Here is a 23178-nt window from a genome sequence, read left to right as displayed (position 1 = left end):
AGGGTCAGTATGGTCCCTGTTTTCAAGAAGGGGAAGAAGGATGATCCGGGTAACGGGGTGATTAGCCTCACCTCTATCCTTGGGAAAACCTTTGAGAAAATTAAGGATCACATTTAAATATGAAAAATAATGCTGACGGGCAGCCAGCATGGCTTCCTTCATAGCAGGTAGATCCTGCCTGACTAAACTTGTTTCTTTTAGATGCAGGAGTTGAGGTAGATGTCATCTACTTGGATTTTAAAAAGGCCTTTGATACAGTGTTACATCCCATTCTTATAAATAAATTAAGTGGTTGTGACAGATTATTACACAGGTGGGTGGAGAATTGGCTTATGAGACACAGCCAGAGGGTGGTGGTGAACGGGTTGTTTTCTACTTGGAAAAATGTGGCAGTGGAGTTCCCCAAGGTTTGGTCCTTGAACCAGTGCTGTTCAGTATCTTCATCAGTGACTTGGATGAAGGCGTTGAAAGCCCTCTGTCTACATCCGCGGATGACACCAAATTATGGGACAAAGTAAACACATTGGAGGCCAGGGAGTGGATTCAGGCAGATTTGGACAGGTTGGGAATGTGGGCAGAACAGAATAGAATGCAGTTTAACAAAAGTAAGTGTAAAGTGCTGTATCTAGAGAGAGAGAATCACCAATACGCCTACACACTGGGAGGTGACTTTCTAAGCAACACAGCAGCAGGAAGGGATCTCAGAGTCATAGTCAACTCCAAAATGAACATGTCTCGTCAATGTGGTGAAGTGATAAGTAAAGCCAACCACATTCTTTCATGCATTAAAAGGTGCATCATGAGCAGATCTAAGGAGGTGAAACTTCCCCTCTTATACAGCATTGGTAAGACCACAGCTGGAGTGCTACATCCAGTTCTGGGCACCGCACTTCAAGATAACCTTGAGAGGCTCCAGAGGAGGGCTATTCTATGGTTAAGGGCCTGCAGGTAAGATTCTACAAAGAGAGATTGAGGGACCTGAATCTTTTCAGCCTCCAGAAAAGAAGGCTGAGAGGGAATCTTGGAGCCATCTATAAATTCATTGGGGTGGGGGGCAGCAAGAAATAGGGGATACTCTGTTTACCAGGGTGCCCCTTGGGGTTACAAGGAACAATGGCCATGAACTGATGGAGAGCAGATTTAGATTAGACATTAGGAAAAATTTCTTTACAGTGAAGGTTGCCAAAATCTGGAATGGGCTTCCAAGGGGAGGTGGTTGCTCTCCCCTACCTTGAAGGGTTTTAAGAGGAGACTAGACATGCATCTAGCTGGGGTCATTTGACCCCAGCATTCTTTCTTGAGCAGGGCAGGGGGTCAGACTCAGTGATCTACTGTGGTCCCTTTTGAACTTAAAAAATCTATAAAATTTATGATGTTTCGGTAAACTGGTGATTGAACCCAGTGATTCGTGTAGATATTAAAGTTGCCAAGAATGCTACATTTAGGGAGCCGCTACTCAAACTTGATCAGGAATCTGGCACAGATAAAGTTGAGTTTGTTTTATTTATTATTAAATCTTCATTGGATCATATCCTGATGGCAGAATGTTCTGTAAATAAACTTCTCTGCTTTGCAAGTGTCAGCCCAAGAAATGAGATGGAAATGTGTGCTTTTAGGGGTACTGCTAGCACTGTGTTCAAGACCTGGTTTTCCTGTGTGCTCAGGAGTGTCAGCCTCCAGTGCCTTCATGGCATAATCATTACCAGGGATTTGGGTTTTCTGTTTGCCACAGAAAAATGTAGATTTTCTCCTTTAAAGGAGAAAAACATGGGAAACAATGGGTTCCCTTTGCAGGATGGCAGAGTTCCAGCATGCAAGGCATTGCTTGGGGCTGGCCTGCAGAGGGGAGAGGGCAGGAGGCACCACGTGCATGTGTGCATATGCGCACAGGGCAGCCAGGCAGCATGGCATAGTGGAGAGCAGCTCCTGCAGCTGCCCACAGGTAAGTCTCTGGGGGGTCGGGGAGGAGGCGGGGAGCACAGGCAATGCAGTGAGAAGGGGAACATGTTCCCCCTCCCCCCCAAGATTTCCATGCCCATAGTGGGGTACGGGGCTGCAATCTGGTTGATCTGGAGCCATCTATAAATTCATTGGGGTGGGGGGCAGCAAGGAATAGGGGATACTCTGTTTACCAGGGTGCCCCTTGGGGTTACAAGGAACAATGGCCATGAACTGATGGAGAGCAGATTTAGATTAGACATTAGGAAAAATTGCCTAAAAATCCTGCCTCTGGCCCAGCAGGATGGAGCTGCTACCCGCCTGGCAGCAGTAGAGGGCACAACTCCATGCCACTGCACCCTACCTTGAAAGCCAGGTGATGCAGTGCTTCCTCCCACGCCAGGTCCTATCCACTGGGCCACAGGGGCAGCTCCCGCCCAGAGTTCATCCAGGCAGCCTGCAGCCCCAGGCCCTGCTGTGAGCACAGATAAGTGGGGGGGAGGGGCATGCGCCCCCCTGCTGTGTTGCCTGTGCTCCCCTTCACATGATGCCTATGCCCACCCCCCATCCTCACATTGGAGTGCTGGTGGTGGTGGGCTGGGAATCAGGAGTGAGGGGCACCAGTGGAGGGGTGTGGCTTTGAGTTGGGAAGGAGGGCCATGGGCAGGGCCAGGGGGGCTGTGGCTGGGGAGTGAAGGGCAATGGCATATCGGGGCAGTTCAGTGCCACAAAGCAGTGGGAAGGGACAGCTGCAGCTGGACCCATGTCCTGGTAAGTGAAGGGGGCAGGGGGAACTCTGATTTTTCCATGATAAAATCAAATGCCAAAATATATAGGCATCTTAATTAAGCGGATGAGGGCATTACTCTTCTCAGAACCCAGCCCAGGGAGAATATTTTTAAGGTGGTGAGTGACTCTAAGCAGGCTGTTCGCTTGCAGCCCAATGCTACCCCACTGCAAAAACAAATGAGCAGACTCTTCAATTAAACTGGAAACCACAGGACTGTATTAATGATAACAGACAACAATACTTACAATACTTACAAGATTATATGCAATGATAAGTAAGAAAACAGAGAGAGGGAGAACAGAATAGAACAGAATGCAGACCCACAGTGTGAGAGCTGCAGTGTTGCAAGTTAGACTAGCACAGGCACAGAGAGCCTAGCTGTTACCGGCTCTCAGGCCCTTTGCTTACAATGCAAACCGTACGATTCCCCACTTTTCTGGGAGATTTTCCCCTCTTCAGGGCACTCTCTTTCCTTCAATCCAGGTAATGAGTGATGCATTACCGAAGGAGTGTTGGTCAACACCAGTCCTGGTTTACGATTGTGCTTCCAGAGGGGTCACCAGGAGTCTTACTCTACCTGGGATACACATGCACCTCCAGTCGTTCCACAGACACTAGACACTCCCCAGACACCCTTAATCTCATCCAGTCTCAGACTTGCCAGACCTAAGCAGTCTCTCTTCAGACATGAGGCCTCAGACTCACAACTCTGTCCCTTTGGAGATGCACCAAAGTCACACAAGTCACCCCCAGAGCTCAGGCTCCTTTTTAACCCTCAAAATCACCCCACATTTACAATCCAATTATCTCTCCAGGGCACCTGCCACTTAAACACTCATCCAATTGGTGCATCCATCAATCATCATGTTGAAACAAACATTACTTTTCACACTTTTGACCAGTCTTCATCCACTCTACCTCAGGGAATAGTGGTCACCACTTTTGGTGCCAAAATCCCTGTTGCTGGGTCTCTATTATGCATGCTGTATGTTTAGGTCAGTCCCTCCTTAGTGGTAAAACGTTCACTTTAGAACCTTGATCTACTGCACATGTGCAGGACTTGAGCTTTTAACATCATCACCTTTGCATTAGCAAGGTCAGGGAATGTGGCAGCATCATGCTCTCTATAGGGCTGGGTTCCACCCACTGGGCCACAGACTGCTTTTGCCCAGAGCTGGTCCAGCCAGGCTGCAGCCCCAGGCCCTGCTATGGGCACACAAATCTGGGGGGTGGGGAACATGCACTTCCCTGCTGAATTGCCTGTGTTCCCCGCCCCCCCCCCCCGCCACATGGTGCCTGTGCTTTCCCCCTCACATCATGTATGCCCACACCTCTCATTCCTCACACACTAGAGGACTGGGGAGCAGGAGTGAAGGGCACCAGCAAGGCCAGGGGGCAGAGGCTGGGGCTGGGGTGTGAAGGGCACTGGCATATCAGGGTGATTCAGTGCCACAAAGCAGTAGGTGGGGACAGTTGTCGCTGGACCCATGTCCTAGCGAGTGAAAGGGACAGTGGGAGTTCTGATTTTCCATGATGAAAAAACCAAAGTCAAAATATATAGGTATTGAGAATTGTTTTTAGTATAATGATTAAGGCACTGGTAGGCTTACAAGTTGCTTTAAAATGGTAAATATATCAATAAAACATTGTGTTCAGCTGATACCTATATATATAAAATAGCATTTCATTTTAATTGCAGGAGTTTTTAATCAGGCAATTTGGGATTTTTTTTATTAGAGATTTTAGGGCTTTTAGTGGAGAAAACTAGAATCCCCAAATTCATTACTTCATTCCAGAATTTGAAATGAGATGAAAGCATCCAGATTGGTCTTGTTTTCTCTGCCACATGACAGAGGTTCTGTTGCTGTTATAGACATATCCTTAGCCTGTGGCAGCCATTTTGGGGTGACTGTTGCCTGTTTCCCCCATCACCTATAAAATGTTTTCATGCATTACCAATGGAGCAGATGATGGCTGTTGCCCAGGCATCTTCTCACATAATGTTTCTTGTATGTACCAATACCTGATCTTGTTATCTATTAAAAAAAACAAAACAAAAACCATGTATGACAAAGAGGGCGTGTCTGCACGTGCATTAAAGCACTGTATTTCATAGATTTCATAGACATTTGGGCTGGAAGGGACCTCAAAGGATCATGGAGTCCAGCCCCTTGCCCCAGGGGCAGGAAGTCACCTGGGATCATAGGATCCCAGCAAGATAAACATCCAAATGTGTCTTGAAGGCATTCAAAGTGGGTGCTTGAACCACCTTCGGCAGGCTATTCCAAACCTTGGGGCCTCGGACAGTAAACAAGTTCTTCCTTGTGTCCAGCCTGAATCGGTTGCAGAGGAGTTTATGACCGTTTGATCTCGTCATCCCTTGGGGTGCTCTGATGAACAGATGTTCCCCCAGATGCTGATGAGCAGCCCTGATAAGCTTGTAAGAGGCCACCAGATCACCCCTGAGCCTGTGCTTTTCCAGGCTGAAGAGTCCCATGGCTCTCAGCTTCTCATCATAAGGTCTGTTTTCCTGACCTCTGATCATGCGCGTGGCTCTCCTCTGCACCCTTTCAAACTTCTCCACATCCTTTTTGAATTGCGAAGCCCAAAACTGAACACAGTACTCCAGCTGTGGCCTCACTGAGGCCGAGTACAACAGGAGAATGACGCTCTGGGATTTACTTGAGAAGCATCTATGGATGCAAGCCAGGGTTTTGCTCACTTTACTAGCCGCACTATCACGCTGAAGGCTCATGTTCATCTTGTGGTCAATCATGACCCCCAAGTCCCTTTCATCCATAGTGTTAGCCAGCGTAGCACTACCGAGCCTATAAGCATGCTGCAGGTTTTTCCTCCCAAGGTGGAGGACCTTGCATTTTTTGGTGTTGAACACCATCAGGTTCTCATCCACCCATTTCCTGAGCCTGTCATCTGCCTGGATCACCCTTCTGTCCTCAGGTGTGGATGCTTTACCCCAGGGTTTGGTGTCGTCAGTGAACTTGGCCCAGCGTGCTTCTGACACCAATGTCTACATCACTGATGAAGATGTTAAATAGTATAGGCCCTAGGACAGAGCCTTAAGGGATCCCGCTGGTCATAGTGCACCACAACGTTTGACTTCCGTCAACCACCACCCTCTGGGTCCTACCGCAGAGCCAATTCCACAGTCAAAGGATCATGGTGAGACCAAGGCTGCAGTTCGCCACTTTTGCTAAGAGGTGATCAAGGGATGCTAGGTCTAAGGCTTTTTTAAAGTCAAGATCTATGACATCAATCTCTTCCCCCTTGTCCAAGTGATAGATCACCTGGTTGTAAAAGGAGATGAGACTAATCAAGCAAGACCTATCTGCAACAAACCCATGCTGGGTATCCTTCAGGATAGAGCCATCAGCTAGTCTGTTAAGAATGGCCTCTTTCATAATCTTTTCCAAGACCTTCCCCAGAATAGAGGTCAGGCTGATGGGCCTGTAGTTTGCCAGATCTACTTCCGTCCCTTTCTTGAAGATAGGCACCACATCGACCTTCTTCCAGTCTTTGGGCACTTCACCAGAGTGCCAGGAGTTCTTAAAGATCCATGCCAGGGGCTGAGCTATGATGCTTGCCAGCTCCTTGAGTACCCTGGTGTGTAGACTGTCAGGGCCAGCTGACTTGAAGGTATCCAGCTTGTCAAGGTGTTCCTTCACGAGGTCAGCTTCAATGGAGGATAAGGAATCTCCTTCACCCGGGCCTCCCTGACCCACAGTGGGCAGGGGCATCCCATGGGAATGGTGAAAAAACGATGCAAAGTACCCGGTTAGCAAGTTTTGCTTTTCAATGGACATCGGTTGTCAGTTGTTCCATCTGGGTTAGCAGAGGTCCAGTGTTGCCCTTGCTTTTCTTCCGGCTCCCCACATTCCTGACAAAGGACTTTTTATTATCCTCAATATTTGTAGCTAGCTGGAGTTCCATCACAGCCTTGGCTGTCCTGGTTTGCTCTCTGCAGGTCTGGACCAGAGCAGAGTATTCCTCCTTGGATGTGGATCCAGCCCCCCATCCTTTGTAGGTCTTCCTTTTAAGGCGCAGGAGGTCCGCTAGTTCCCTGGAGAGCCAAGGGGGCTGTTGTGCCCTTTTTCTGCCTTTCCTCCAAGACTGGATAGATTTTGCTGGCGCATCCAGGATTGCTCCCTTAAGGAGCAACCACTCATCTTAACTCCCCTCCCCTTTGGGTTGTGGCCTTTTAGGGCATCCCTGGTAAGCCTCCTGAGCTTGTCAAAGTCAGCTTTCTTGAAGTCAAGGACTTCTGTATTACTGGCTGACTTGTCAGCTTTACCACAGATGGTGAAGGTGATCAGCCCATGGTCACCTTCATCCAGCTTCCCTTCTTCTATCAATAGGTTGCTGATTAGGTCATCCCCAGTTGCCAATACCAGGTTGAGCAGCGCTTTACCTCTCGTCGGCCTGTAGACTTCCTTCGTCAAGTAGAGGTCATCCACGCATGAGAGAGAGCTTTGTGACTGCTCGGATTTGGCTGAGCGCTCCTCCCCTGAGATGTCTTGGTAGTTAAAGTCTCCCATGACAACCATACACTGGGGGTGCATAGCCTCAGCCAGTTCCCTGGCAAACTCCTGGTCAAGGTCTTGACCCTGGGTAGGGGGTCTGTAGTAGACACCCACCATAGTATCCCCTGTGCCATGTTCCCCATGGATTTTAACCCAAAGGGGCTCAAGTCGTCCACCGTGGGTGCCAGTGCCGGCTTGCAGGGATGCGTAGCTTTCCTTGACATAGAGAGCTATACCCACACCCCTCTTATCCACTCGATCCCTCCTGTACAGGGTATAGCCTTCTATACCTGTGGCCCAGTCATGGGTGGAGTCCCACCAGGTCTCTGTTATCCCTATGACATCACAGTTGTTTGTGTTTAGCAGGAGGACAAGTTCCTCCTGTTTATTCCCCAGGCTCCTGGCATTTTGTGTATAGGCACGCAAGTGTCCTCTTGGGGGCCCTAGCGTTGCCTTCAGTTCATTCCAGGGCTGTGGCAGGGGCGGGTTCCCTTAAGTGCCTTCACCTGCTGGCTCTGCAAGGGTTGCTCAGAGGCCCAGCAGTGGCAGTAGTCCCCCCATCCCCCAGCGGGCTTAGTTTAAAACCCAGTGGAGCAAGTCAGCCAGTCTGGCTGAGAAGAGCCTCCTCCCCAGCGGTGAGAGGTGGAGGCCGTCCCTTCCCAGCAGCTCGCCGCCTCTCTTGCCAAAGAGCAGACTGTGGTCATGGAAGCCAAAGCCTTCCTGATGACACCAGCGCTGTAATTGTAATTATAGTGCAGTTTAGTAGAATTAGTACCATTAGTATCTTGTGTAGAGGCACCCAGATTGTATTTTTCAAATTGAAAAAATGGTTGTCATGGGGAAAAAAAATAGTGCATTTCATGAAATGCAGTAACTTTGACTGTTTTAAAATTGCTTTTAACCAAGGAATGTGGTGGAAGTTGTTAAATATTTCAAGAGATGAAGAGAAGGAAGAATTTTCTTTTTTTATCACTTAGTTTGATGGAACTGAATTTTGGGAAAAAAAATCAAGTGATACAAAATAGGATAAGATTTTGAAAATGTAATTAAGCTTTCTTAATGTTGGCTATAGGAAAGGTTAATATTTATTTAAAGCTTTTGATGAAGCATGCTGTTGTCATGTATTATCCTATGAAGTCTTTCAGTGCTTGCCATGTTGGGAGTTAACGTACACAGATAATGAACTGGAAAGCGTGAGAAAGTTGAGAAGGACTTCTGTCTAAACCTCCGGATGAACTGACTACTTCCGTTTTGTTTGTTCCCAGCCTACTCATGACCATTTTCATACTACTGAAAGTTAAGTTTTAGAATACTGCTGCTGCAGTCAGCACTGGGCTTGAATATGAATATCTAATGACTAAAACCATAACATTCTTTGAATTATGGGATGCAGAAACAGGTAATACAGAAAAGCAGACTTAAAATAATTTTGATTGTGAGCACTAGCTTTGTAATCAAATGGTTCTGCTTTTGTGCATTTTCGAATGGGAGAATAAACAACTTTTGAAAATCAATTTCCTCCTTCCCAGCTTCTTTCTGACATCTTTCATAGCTTTAGCTTGTGACACAAAGCATCTTAATTCTTGTTTTTAAAGTGTAATGGTACATTTGTTGTACCTAGATCAAAAGAGAAGACATCCAGTTCATAGATTACAATCTTAATTATTCTTAAAAAAAATATTTTTTTTTCAAGCTGCCAATACTGATCTAAAATATAACCTCTCTGAAGTAACTGTCCTATGCTACATTAATAACTAATTATGAGTAAATATAAAGACAAGGTTACTGGTGTGTGTGTGTGTACGTATGCATATAAAAAAAGCTTTAGTCCTTTAGACTGAAAGGTACTTTAGCTTAGGAAGAGTATAAAATGAATTTTCATTTTACCTTCTTTGGTTGCACAGTTTTAGTAATTTTCACATTTAGTATAACTTTAGACTTTCATATTAATGTTGGAAAAGTGTTCTCAGCTGTATGCTTTTCATAGCTTGTATTAACTTGTTGGTTTGCTGATGCAGAAATTGACTGCCACTTGATGGCAGTACTTGGCTTCAAAAGGAACCTGTTTCTGGGTAGACAAAATGGCCTTGATTCTCTGAAAATTACAGAATAGGGGAAAAAGAAATTGTATTACCTTACTTTAAAAGAGGAAATACTAATATGCCAGCATGTGTTAAAAAGGAAAGAGGTATATTTAATCTACATGGAAAAGCTTTGTATTTTTGTCATGAACATTTTTATAGAGAAGTAATCTAGAATATGTATTCCAAGAGGTGCTACTTTGTTTTGAGCAATGCTTAACTATAAAGATTGAGTGCCCTTCATTGTGTAATCCCTTTTCAAGTCTTTTTGCATAGCCCTTTTTTTTTTTTTTTGAGGACAGTATACTTCAAGCCATTGCCATAGTCTAATATTAATAAGATGTGATACTACCTAAATGGGAAGTATTTTCCCTCTGTTTAGCAGCAAAAGGCCAAAGTCATTTTAAGTTGTCTGGACTTTTTTTTTTGATCTGTGGTATTTTCTTAGGTTTTTGTGTATTGAAATAGCATAATTGAATGTATATTTGGAAATGACTGTTCTAGGCACTGGAGCAATGTCTGTTTTCAGTTGCTGTGGCTATAGTGTTCCTTTGGCTGGGAGAGAAGTGGAGCTTCAGTGATTTCCAGCATTGTTTGTTCCATGAATATTCTATTTGTGGTGCTGTGCCCTGTAGGGCTGAGGATGCATCCCTGGCATTCAGGCTGTGTCAGACATCCCAGTCAGTGGCAGGCTGACCACTGACATCCCTTCTCCATGTGTTCATGGCAAGGTGTCCCTTATTGGGACAAGTCTCATCACTTGCAACTGGAGTTGGAATTGGCTTTTGCTCTTCCCCTCCCCCCCCCCTGCAAAAAAAGAGTAAAAATAAAAGAAGAAAAACATTTTTCAGGAAGCAAGTACATTCTCTTCTTATATTATCTCAGAAGTCTGTATGGGTTAGTGCCTCGTGCCTTTATGGTTCTTTGAAATGTGATATTTTCCTGATCTAAAAAGGAATTAATCCAGCATGTTAGTGAAATTTACAGTTTGGAAAATGAGACTTAGAACATTAGAACTATTAATAGAAAATGAGATGGTAAGTAAAATCCAAAAGTGTTCAGTGAGAGAACCTGGAAAAGTAATGGGACAGAATAAGGGACAGCAAATTATCACTATTACCACATAGAGAAATATTGTCCTTTTTTTTTTTTTTTTTTTTACATGCACCAGCAATGTAGTGTTGCGTGAATCATCATGTGTTTGATTTGGGTGGTTGAGGTAGCTGAATCTGGTGGTAGCATGAAATGGAAACGCCTAGTAAAACTTTCTAGTGCATATATTGAAGTAAGGTTTTAGGGGGACCGCTTTTAGTGACACTTGGACCAGTTGTGTATTTTGGCCTGTCGCAGCTGCAGCAACACTCCAACCCTACTAGTGCATGTATTTGTAAATGTTGAAAACAGGATGAAAATACCTTCGTCCCTCTACCCCCGCCTCTAACAGAAGTATTTCTTCAGTGTAGTACAGGGGTTGGCAACCAGAGGTCCATAGCCGTTTCATCTGGCCCATGGATGTGACACTTCAGTGGCATTTGGTGGTTGGGCACTTCTGCAGCAGTCACTTCCCTGTGCTGCTGTAGGAAGAAGCACTGGTAGTGGCCAGGTTCTAGTGCCCACCCATCCATTTCCTGAACTGGGTTACTGGCCTGCAGCTAAAAAGGTTGCCAGCTTCTGGTGTAGAGTAATATGAGACACAAATATGTTGGAACCTAGATATTTTTTTTCCCCTGTGGGACTGACCAAATGTCACAGCCATCTTCAGAGACACGTCATTGAAGAATAGACCAGAATGCAAAAACAGTATCAGCATTTTATTTTAAAAATTGTGGTTTTGTGTTTTGTTTTGTTTTTTAAGTATTTGCATTTCATTAAGTCACTTATAGACACAATACTTATGTCTATCACGTATTGTAACCAACAACCACACAGGACTTACCTGAATGTTGATATATACGATACAAGTGCTACCAACCCCCTTAATCCTCACCAGTGTATTTTTCATCTACACTTCCAGGCAGATCCTTGTCAGTTTTTACCATCATGGTTTATCTGTGGTGCCATAATCAAGTTAAACTACCAAGTAAAAGCGCTGTGTGATTTGGTAATTCGTTGACTGCTGCTGTTCATGTGGTTGCCAAAATATACCTCTACCCATTGTCTTCAGATTTTTTTTGGCTTTCTGACCCAAGACAGAAGGAGAAAACGTTGTTTTGAAGAACGCAGCAGACGGATTTGGATGAGAAAATCTAAAAAAGCTTATATCTCAGCTGTGGAACAGGCCAGGAGGAGATGCTACTTTTCCATGTTATTAAGCATTGCATAGTACCATGATGAACTGTTCTAGAACGAATTGCTTTGTTCCTGCACACTCTGTGCATAAAACCTTGCTGTGCATCTTGACAGCAGCACTGTTTCCTGGATGGTTCAGTGTCTGGTAAAACTCATTCTTGGATGAATAGCTGAGTAGAACCGGTCTAAGAGAGACTTGGTGGGAGATGTGTTCTTTGGATCCTCCAGAATTCCAGATTGTTACTTGATAACCAGATACCCCTATAGCTAGGAAGAAACACCTTATTCTACTTAGGACATGCTATCCTTTGGTTTCAGATTCGGTAGACTACTTTTTCCCCAAATCAATGCAGGGATAAATTGGCTCCTGCAAGGGTATGGTAGTTGAAAAAAGGAAGAGTGGACTGGGTACTGAAAACCTGAATCATGCCAAACTTGCTTCAGAATTTGAAGAGAGTAGAGGGCCAGAATTAAAATTTTGAGAGAGATTTAAATTTTAAGCACAGTTAGTCAAGGAATGGCTTCTATAACCAGTCACAGATAGAGACAGGAAGATACTTCCAGGATAGTTTGTTTTTATCTCTAATTAATCAATCTCCCCATGGTAATAGAGCCCCCTTAATTTTAAGAAAAAAGATCTTGCATTCAAGGAATGCATAAAACAAGGACTGAAACAGAAGATAGTGTACAACTGTGATACTTGATATCTGTGTTTTAGCATGCTCTTTAGTTATTTTCTGACACCCAAAAGAATCAGAAGTCTTAAGGTTACAGATGACTACCATGAGTAAGATGTCAGAGTAAGTAATGGTCAGTGGTAAAAGATGCAGAATAAGAATGATTTAAATGATTTACATAACTGATTGGAGAATGATGTTTATGCTCAGGTTTTCAGTCTTGCTTGGCTGGACATCTGACAAAGACCCACATATAAGAACCAAGTATCAGGTTGGTTTTAGTTAAAAGAATTTGAGAGTGCTGACTGATAGGGGGGAATACTCTTTGTAAATGTCTCCTGGGAAATAACACTTTATTCAGATTTAATAAAAATATTTTTCAGAAAATAAAAAGCTGATAAATTAGATTTAAGTTGAATATAAATTAAATAAGTTGTATAACATTAACTCTGAATTCAGTATGAAGTCTTTGTTGTACCAACCAATCCAAATGTAACTTTACTGAGAAAATAACTAACATATAAATGGGAAAAACTTATTGAAATAGGTTTTTTAAATTAAGGCATTCCACATGGTGATTTATATAATCTAAAATGAAATCCATCAATACTGACTTTATTTTAGAACTAGAAAAATGGAATTAAAATATATATCCCTCTGTACCACTTCCCAAATGTGCCCAGCTTTTCTGTACCTTATCTGTCCTGTCCTGTTCTGAATGTTACTTTGTACTTTCTTTCCCAAGGAAGTATTTTATTTGCAAAACTTGAGTTCTTTTTTTCTCTGTGTTATGCTACTTATCAGTTTCCTGACAAATTTCACAAAATCCAATTCCCATCAGTAATTTTTCCCCTTAAAAAGCAAAAACAAAGCAAAACCCCAAAACAAAACAAAAACTTCTTATCAGAATCGTATACTGCATATAACATATGGCAGTGCATTCTGTAAACTATGAATGTGACTTTTAAATTATTGAAATTTATACTGAACGGATGTCTCTCCAATAGTAAATTAAACTCTAAAATTGAGTATGTAATAAGCAAAAACTTGTTAACAGTTTTAATGAGTGTTGAATCACAGCTAGAGGAAACTGCTGGTTATTTGCCACTACTAAAATATATTCATTTTAAAGACTGTCATGTGACAAAGGTGCATACTAAACAAGATTTAGCTCAGTCAAACAAATTTCCTGTTTCTAGAGTTTCACTGTTCTAAACAGTGATAATGCTATATTGTTGATCAGAACTAGGGTTCTCCCCTTTAAGAAAATCAAAACATTTATAAAAGGGAGATGCACAATACATAACTAAAAAAAAGAATTTCTCCATTTTATAGTAGAATTTCTGAAGGCTGATTTTGTTCAGCTCTTGCTAGAGCAGAGTTAAATGATTTGTACCTAATGTTAAAAAGCCACTTTATCCGTGCCTTAACTTCTAGGTTTTTCTTTATTAAGGCATTTACATCAGATGAAGTAATTAGAGCTGAAATATCCACCAGTTTGTTCTCCAGACTTGCCAGTGGTGAGAATTCAAAAGTTGTCATTCCCTTGCAGTTCAGGTATTGGGGCTTTAATAAAAATGTTAGATATTAAAAGGCTTGTGAAGTGACAATGCTGGCTGTTTTATTATTCATGTATTAATAAAGAGCCAAATATTCTCCCCTCCCTATGCTGGTTTTAAGGCTTCTAAAGACGGTGACTTTTTCCTAACCTTAACTTAAGTGTTTCAAGATAAACACGCTCTCTTTCAAATGTATGCGGTCTGAAAAAATGCAAGATGAACTCCACTTGCAGTGGTTTACTGGGTACATATGATTCTTGGAAAATCAGTAATTTGACTGTTATCTTCCAGTCCTTTGGAAGAATTTTTTTCTTTCATTTTTCTTTCTTTTAAACACCATTTTTTAGAAAGGACGCCTTGTTGGCAGTCTCATTAGAATGGCCCAAAACTACACACATGTGGAGGTGGAACTACCTTACAGTTTAGTAGGGAAGAAAATTGCAGAAAACTGTGGGGGCTTAGGAAAGCTTGTACTGCTTTAACCTAGGCTGCCATATTTCTCTGGCTAAACAAGACTTCAGATGGACATCTTTTTGCAAGATGCAGAACTTCTTAGGGTGATATCTTTTATAGGACCAACTACATAGTTTAAGTCTAATAAAGAGCATCTTGCATTCAAAAGCTTGTCTAACTCTCTATCACAGCTATGCAGTTGGTCCAGTAAAAGATACCATCCTAAGAAGTCTTTCCCTCGCACAATTCCTGTAACATCACTCGATAAAGAGATCATCATCCCTAGCTATTAGGGCTGTGGTACAATCCCAGTTTTGAAAATATTATTTATTTTTGTATTTAAATGTTGTAACTTCGTTGTGATATATAGTTTTTATTTAGACAAAGGTTTGTGTGACTCTTTAGTCATCTAACTTTTGTTGATTCCAAAAATAGTGTGGCATTCCTTGCTTCCTTATTGTACGGTAAATTAATCTCAAGTCTGGTCTAAAATGAATTTGCCAGCCTTTCAGAGTTAGTGAATGGTAAAAATTGTACTGTCGGTCCTTCCTGATCAGAGAGCAGCTTTTCCCACCCAGATGTACCAGAAGGAACTGTAAGAGTCTATCCAATTCTGGCTTGTTGCTCACTATAATTTCTTTTAGAAGTTGTGGAGATTATGAAAAAGTAATTCTGTAAAATTTGCAAAGTGGTAAAATTGATAGCAATGGGTGCCATGACTACTTCTAGTTTTCTGAGTTAAAGCTCCTAAAACTCATGACCGTGCATCAGTGTAATATACTGCAGGTATTACAAACCCTTTCTAATATGGATCATTGATTCTCTAAAATGGGAATTGGAGAATATCTAACCGACTGTCAAAGACTTCAGATGTCTGGTATTATGTCAGGTATAACAGCCATACATCATAGTTGCTTTAAGAACTTATTTTAAAAAGCAAAAATTCAGACTGCAGTTAGGCTGGGACACATGCACCTTGCATGATCCTATATAACGTGCCTAAAGGGTGTCAATAACCAGTAACGCCAACCATTTATTCAAGTTGAGAAGAATCGTATAACACAATTCTATGTCATTTTAAAAAACAAAAACGAAAAACACAGATTGAGAGTTACTGGAATTTTTTAATTTGTGGATTTCTGAATAATACAATCCAACAGAGAATGGAAATGGTATAATCCATGGGTCCACAAGCATGGAAGCACACATTCAATAGCTTCTAGTCTGCAAGCACATGTAGAAAAGGGGAGAAATAGAAAGTGAACCACTGATTGCCCATAATGAAAGGCTTTACAGTTGCATTTTCATCTGCGGTATGAGTCACAATTGCTTTACAGAGCAGAGAGCAAGACCTGTTTAAATATATTATTTTCAGAGGGACAAGTTGAACCTTATAAACCCCAGCAAGGAATTTTTGTGTCATCCAACTGAATCATTTGTTATTACAGACATCCAAATGATATAACCTTATTCATAACTTTTTCAAACTCTGTCTTCATTAATTGTTTTCTGCCACTGATCGTATTGGAAGTCTGTTCTAGTAAGTCCATGTTAATAAAAGCATAAAGCATGACTTGGATTACTACAGAATTGACCTTCACTTCAGGTTTCTTGCTACCTCAGATTTAGTTGGGGAAGGGTATATCAGGTACTGAAAGAAAATATAACATCTCCTAAAATAATCAACTTAAAACTGTGCATCTTTTGTTTCTCTTCCTTTTTCTCCTGCATTTCATTGTTTCTGTCATTTCCATTTCATGCTCTTAATGATTTTGCTTTTTGTGATTCCTTCAACTCTGCTTCCTCCCATCAGAACTTCTTTGTATGGTTTTTGCGGAGAGGAGTTAGGGAGCAGTTTCCAAGCTATCCAGGGACATTGTTCTGTTCCTTTATCACTGTTTCTTGCATCACTCCTCCACCATTTTTTCTACTTAGTAGGCATCTTTTTCCCTCTTCACCTAATTGTACTGTCCACAATTGTGTCTGATTCTAAGATCAGAGAACCACCAATGGCAGGATATATTTACACTGCAGTCACAGAAGAGACTGCAGTGGAATGAATGTACCTAAGCTAGCTTTAAGTGAGCTAGTTTGAGTACTGGAGCAGTCTAGGCATGGCAGCACAGTGCTCAGCCCAAGCTGTAATAAAATTAAGTCTCTGTACATGTTGGCTTGAAGTATTTGTACCACTTGTTGATGAAGTGCCCATTTTAGTCTTTATAGGGTTTCAGAAAGCAGAGCTTAAGATTTTGCTAATTGCATTTAATGCTTGTCACTTCAGGATGTATGCTTTTAGCGCATGGAAGTTTGCATTTGTAGCTTTCACATGAAAATTAACACGTGTGTATAGAAAAGCACTTTTTACTTCTCATAGATCTGGTTATGTTCTAATATGCTAACTTTCAGTTCCAGGACATTTTGTAAGCTGCAGTAAAACAAGGATTTTTATAACAAACTGATAAGCTTGTAACTAACTGCAGTAGTAGGTGACCGTGTAATACATTTAACTCTGTAGTATAGTTTTAATGAAGTAGCATTGAATGAGGGTATTATTATAATTTGGTGTGTGATTGTATTGCATAGCAAAGGTTGTCATTATGGAGTAAGTATTCAAGAAATATTAACCTACTTGTAATAAATACAATTAATAATGTACATAAAAGAATGAAATTAAGTACATTTTCTATCAAAAAGAATTATTAATGAACAGAAAGTGGACAGCATATATTTGATGACAGGAAGGTGGCATCTAATCTGAATTACTGAGTGACCTAGGAAGCTTGCTCAGAGGGATTACAGAATAATTATGTTAATATGCAATTATCACCTCATTTCTTCTGTAGTAACCTCAAGATGTAGTGTAGTAAGGGTGTTATAGCAAGTGCTGATAGTTTGCAAAAATACTGATGTTTGAGATTTTTAAGACAATAAGATTAGCTTGAGGCATTTAAGTGATGATCTGTCATCTTGAAGACAGATCTGACCTTTTGCACTTTTTAATGCTTCTAGTGTCTGGCTACAGGCAGTTGTAGCTGTAAAACTCATTATGGTTTTCTAAAAAATGAATATTTTATTTTTAAAAATAACAGTTACTTTTGTAAATCCACTTATAAATGAAGTTGTGAGGGGGAAGGGTGTTCAGTAATTGGACATGTTCTACTCTTGGCTGTGCTGGTGTGAATCTGGAGTAATTACAATATAATTGGTTGCGTCTATAAATCTAGACTAACAGTAACTGTGGTAAAGTTATTTGAGATTTAAAGCTGGAGTAACTGAGCAGAATATGACACGGTGTTTAAATAATATCACAACCATTGTGAGCCTGATTTGACAATGAATACAACTGTGAAACCTTTTCAAGATGGGTTTGTATTGGTTTGGTTTTATATAGTGCCTTCCATAATTTTGGCACTATTGCAATATCAATGATCTTTCACATAAGATTTTAGTCAGGAGATGTCTTTTTATTTCTTTATTTGAAATTGGCTCCACTATCTTGCTTAGAAAAATGCAGATAATGCTTAGTATGACACACAATTCAATATGTGCTACTTTCAGCATTTATAAATCTCTTTAAATCCTTCAGTGTTTAAGTGACTGATAAGCAAGTACAGTAAATATAAGTAACTTCTGTGTTATATGATACCAAATGAATATCCCCTTAAGCACATTCAGATCTCAGTTTAAAACTGCATTAAACTCCTTCAACCTAGTGTATCATTCAGGCATAAATTTCCAGGTATCAGAGTAGGCGATTGTATGTCTAATACTTAAGCACACGCCAGGAGGGTTAAGTATTGATTTCAGTCTTGAATCTAGGAAAAGAATGCCTAAAATTGTAAGTCAACTTAGTTATACCTTTGGATAGTTCTAATACCAGCTGTTACACATGACTGTTACCTTATTATGTACTGTGATAGCTGTAGGTTAGTAAACTACAGCTTGTCTGTTTAATACCTGGGAAATTGCTGAAACTAGATTAAAATAAAATTATTAAAATATTAAACCTGATGTTATAATAAAGATCTTGGTCCTGCTGAAGTCTATGGAATGACCCATGTTGAGATGAGAATCTTTTGATTAGGTGATCTGATTGTTTCTTAAGCTTCATAAATAGGTAATACCTGAAGAAGTTTATGAAAAATAAAAACAGCTGGTATGATTTAATTGTCTAATTATTTTCCATAAGACTGATGTAAATTTCTGACTGGAGGCGCTTGGGTGATTTAATAATTACATAATTATTAAACTTATAGAAAATGAAAAAATTAAAGTGCTAAATTCTTTGTATGTTTACAGCTGTGTGTATGCAACAACACCGTTTTGTAGCTTCATCATGTAAACTTGTGGAAAGTTTTCACGAAATCATTCTGGTAATGAGGATTGCAATCTCCAAGCAGGCATGATATTCTCGGTTTGTCACCCTGCTGTTCAGGGGGTACCAATGAAGTTGCTTTAAATGGGAAGCGTCTGTTCTGTCTCTGAACCCCTAACACCATAACAGATGGGTGGAACATGGAAGGTTTTACCTCAGAGGTGGTAACAGTGAAGCCACTCATTAACACTGAATTTACCACTTCGTTAGCAACATTGCTTCCTGTTGAGAAAAGCTAATATAGGCTCTCAAATTGACTGAGCATACATTTGTCTACCTCTGTGAATATAATAAGATGAAGTAAATACAAATCTTTCAAGGATAATTAATTTTTAAAGATTAAAAACATTAAACTCTATTTCTGAACTATTGAATACCCAGCTACTATTGAAAATTTAATGTGTTTTGCTAATTTGGTTACATCTGATAGAAAAAGAGTACATCTTCCAACTTGCTTTTCTTTTAACTGACATTTGCACTACTGCTTTTTAGCAAATGTTTGTGCTGCCCATTTTTAACTTGTGTATGGGATGTAAAGACACCTGCTGGGTGCTGCATTATCACCATTTTAGGGTGATAACATTGAATATGATCTTATTGGAAGTCTATTTTTATTACCATGGAAATTTGCCAATCTCAAAGCTGTAGAGATCTTCAGAAATTACAGATTGGAAAGATTAAAAATTAATTATTTTGTTTAGTTCATAGGCTTACATAAGAACACAGCGAAATCAGTTTAACTATATTTGCTTTGTTCGATGGCATTTTTAACATACTACATATATTTGTCTGCTAATTGAGATGATTGTTGCCATAACTTTAAGTGGGGGTTGTTCTGTGTCATTCTGCTGCTGCTGGAAAGTTTTTTTCATTAAATTATCACTTCATAGTCTGTAGTCTCACTTAGTTTCTATATGGTTGTACAGAATAAATGCTGGGAATGTTAAATAGTAATGTGGTTTGTTTGTATTTTTTAACAGAAGGTTGGGGGGGTAAAAAAAAAAAAAGTGGGTTGATAAGTCTGCGCTTTGCTGTCCTTATAAACTTGTGCCAATATGTGGTAAGTAGGGATGGAGCTGAATTTGCATGAGACTGAATTTTCATGAGGCAAGGCATTTGTGCCAGCTCCTATTGGAAGGGATATGGAATACATCTTAAAAGTGGACTATAAAGGGTAGAATAGACACGTTGGGTCTGTTTTACCGCTTTATGATGTATAAAGATTGAAGTATTTTTTAACTTTTTTCCTTTAGGTAACAAGGATGTCAAGTGTGGCTTTCCTTGTTTTTAGTGAAGGACCATTGGGAAGAGCCATGGATGTTCACTGTGAGTTCTAACATCTTATTAGAAGTAGTGTAGATAATGACTCTTTAGCAGGTGTTTTATTCAAAATGTTAATTACTAAATTTAGGTTAAAATTTAAAGCTCAAACGTGACTGGTGTCTCTTTCTGGGTACGTATCATTTGAGGGGTAAGTTGGTGTGCCACAAACCCACAGTATTTGCTCTGCAATGACTCCTGAGTGTATTTGGCTAAGGAAACTAGTGCTTGGTGGTGCATTTTACAGTGCACTTGCTTCCTTACCCGAGTCCCACATGTATGCTCTCAGTGCATACTAAAAGGGAGTTTAATCCGCTTTTGCTTACTGTGCTCTAAGGGTATTATACGTGTAGAATTAGAGCTGAGTAGCTAGAATGCTGTAAGCCAGTGGTTCTCAACCTTTAGTACCTTGCATCCCACCAACCATTTTCTCAAAAAATCCTGGTCCCACCATGATAAAAAGAAAATCCCACTTTTTCCAAGAAGTGTATTTTTATGTTTATATGCATTTTAGTATTATATTAATCATTAATGGAAATTTTCAAATGAGTTGAAGTCCCACCTACATGACCTTTGTGTCTCACCAGTGGCTGAGAAACTCTGGTGTAAGTTAACATCCAAGCCAACTGAGCAGTAACTTCTCTGTGCAAAAACAATCTACCCACTAAGAATGTCTGTTAAGTGGGACTTAATGCAGAGCAGTTGAGTGCTGTAAATTCACACCTTAGCTTATTGTGCACTGACTTGCATCTGCAGACAAGCCTTTAATGTGTATCAAGTTCAAAGTAACTTGTTCCAGTGTGTAAACACAGTAAGAACCTCTTGTACAGGTACACTGTTAAAACACTAAAGGTCAGGTCCAATGCTGCTTATTCAACATTTAAGAGTCAAAATGTGATCTTATTCCATTCTGCTTGAGTCCCTCATATATAACATAACTTCATTTCAGTCACAAATTACACCTCTTCCTTCACACCATTCACTTTGTGCTGTCTACTTTTTAGGGACTTTAACAGGAGGGAATAGGATTGCATTAGACATCTTGGGTGCCTATACATATGCTTTGATGCATTCTAATTGGAATGTGTTGGAGCAGCCTTGAGTTGAGTCTGGTCCATATTCTAATTGGAACACTCTAGCATTGCTGCAGTATCGCATGTATAAGACCTAGCAGGTTTAAAAATGGCCGCTGGGGTATGGTAACTAAAACTCATTGAATGAGGTTTAGTTAAAATATCCCACAGTCATTTTTAAAAACACAGGGGCTTAGTACATGTGACACTGTGGAGTTTAAATTAGAGTGGCTCTGCAGGATGCACTCTAATTAAAATGCCCTCCCACATCCACCCCCAAGCATGTATAGGCACCCGTTAGTACCACTTGGGTAGTTTGGATCTGACTTATAAGTGACCTCAGCAGGGCTTAGCATGAAGTAATTCACACACTGTGAACTTGTGCCCTGGTTTTACTTCACATTTAACTTCCCGATGTAGATAACCCCTAATTAACTCTTTTTCTCTCTCTTTTTAAATGGTTTTACTTTGACAACCCAAGAAGAGAGGAAAAAAACTTATCTGGCCCACAGCTGAGTGGTGCATGGCTGGTTCATGGTTTGGATCTGGAGTGCAGGGCCTCTGGGCCAGACCTGGTTTGTGGTCACTTGTCACCTGGAAATTTTGGTGGTGGAGCAAGCGGGGATGGTGCTAATTATTGCAGCTCCCAGAACCACGGCAGCCACTGTTTGTCCCACCATTAAATTTCCAGCCTGCGGGCTGCCCCGCGAGCCATCTGACAGGGCTTCACGCTTTGGATCCAAAATGCAAGCGAGATATTTTGTGGTAGGATGACTGGCAGCTGCCGTAGCTCTGAGGGCCAAAGCCATTAATGTGGTCTTTCAGGCCACCATATATGTCCTAAGAGAGAAATAAAGGGCAGAAGCAATTTCTCTTCTTCCTTTTTCTTACAAGACATCTTTGAATTCAGTAACTGATTCTAGTACAGAGGCCTGCTTTTTATGGTTACTGTGATATGACCTAAATAGAAGTGCATCAATATGTCTGTCCGATATTGGATTGGCATAGATATAAAGAAAATTGGCTGCATCGGCAATCTGCCTGATATGGCTGATAAATGGCCCATGCACATGTACAGCCTTAGCACACCATGTAGGCAGGCAGTGAGGAGCACAGCCTGGCAGGTTGGGGCTCTGTGTGCATCTGATAAATCTGTTGTGGAAGGGGAGGGAAGGGGTGTGTGTGGGGGGGGGGGCAGATCAAGGCTCCTGTGGTGAGGGAGGGAGTAGGGCTGGGTCTGGGGCAGAGGCTGGGGTAGGTGCTGCACAGGTGGGGTGGGGCGGGGCGGGGCATGGGACAAAGCTGTGCCACGCACCCTGGGAGGGCATGAGGGGGTGGGGGGCAGCATGTGCCCCAGTATCTGTGTGGGGCGGGGTAGTTGCCACTGCAGGCTAGGGCTGGGGCTGCACCAGGCTCTTCCTGGCAGAGGCTGGGCTGCACCGTACTTGGGGCGGGCAGCAGTGGCACTGGGAAGGGGATTAGGGGGGAACTACGGTGAATTTTGGGCTGGCTGCAGCCCCCCTGTAGCCCCTCCTAGTGCTGCCACCACTGCCTGCCCCGTGCCCAGCCCAGCCTCTGCCAGGAAGAGCCTGGCACGGTCCTGGCCCCAGCCCACAGCAGCAACTGCCCTGCCACTCACAGATCTGGGGGCACACATTCCTCCACCCCCCCCCAGATGAGCTACAGCTCCATCCCACACCCTGGCTAGGCAGTACCTGTCCCAGCCCCACTCCCTCCCTCACAGTGGGAGTCTTGATCTGCCACCCCTACACCCATTCCCTCCTCTTCCACCACAACAGACTTACTAGCTGCATGCAACTCTCCATGCTATATCAGAATTAAGGTACTATATAAATTCATCCCTACCCCCAAATTCTTCTAAAAGTTGCTTTCAAATGTCCTCGCTTGCTTGTAGTCTGGGACCCTAAACTCAGTTGGTTTGAAACTGCTGAAGTCTGTTTATACTTTTTTTTCCCCCTAATGAACAAATACCAATGGTAGGATATTAAAAAAAGGAAAGGAGAATAATTAAACATTAAGGCTACTAGATTAGGCCGAAAACTTTGAGTCCAGAATTTCAAAGAA

At 41.6% G+C, this 23178-nt stretch overlaps 1 protein-coding gene across 11 annotated transcripts in view; it reads left to right on the top strand.

Moving 5' to 3' along the window:
* ZNF644 (zinc finger protein 644) overlaps positions 1–23178 on the top strand; it is a 90014-nt gene that overhangs the window by 43833 nt on the left and 23003 nt on the right. For all 11 annotated transcript variants that reach the window (XR_016442316.1, XR_016442315.1, XM_090047094.1 and 8 more), the window contains one exon: positions 19954–20026. The gene's annotated coding sequence lies outside the window, so the exon portion shown is untranslated. The remainder of the gene's footprint in view (positions 1–19953; positions 20027–23178) is intronic.

Source organism: Crocodylus siamensis, chromosome 5, assembly GCF_052110815.1.
Source record: "Crocodylus siamensis isolate JL-2025a chromosome 5, ASM5211081v1, whole genome shotgun sequence".
Classification (NCBI taxonomy): domain Eukaryota; kingdom Metazoa; phylum Chordata; order Crocodylia; family Crocodylidae; genus Crocodylus; species Crocodylus siamensis.
This window is presented reverse-complemented; position numbering and strand designations above follow the sequence as displayed.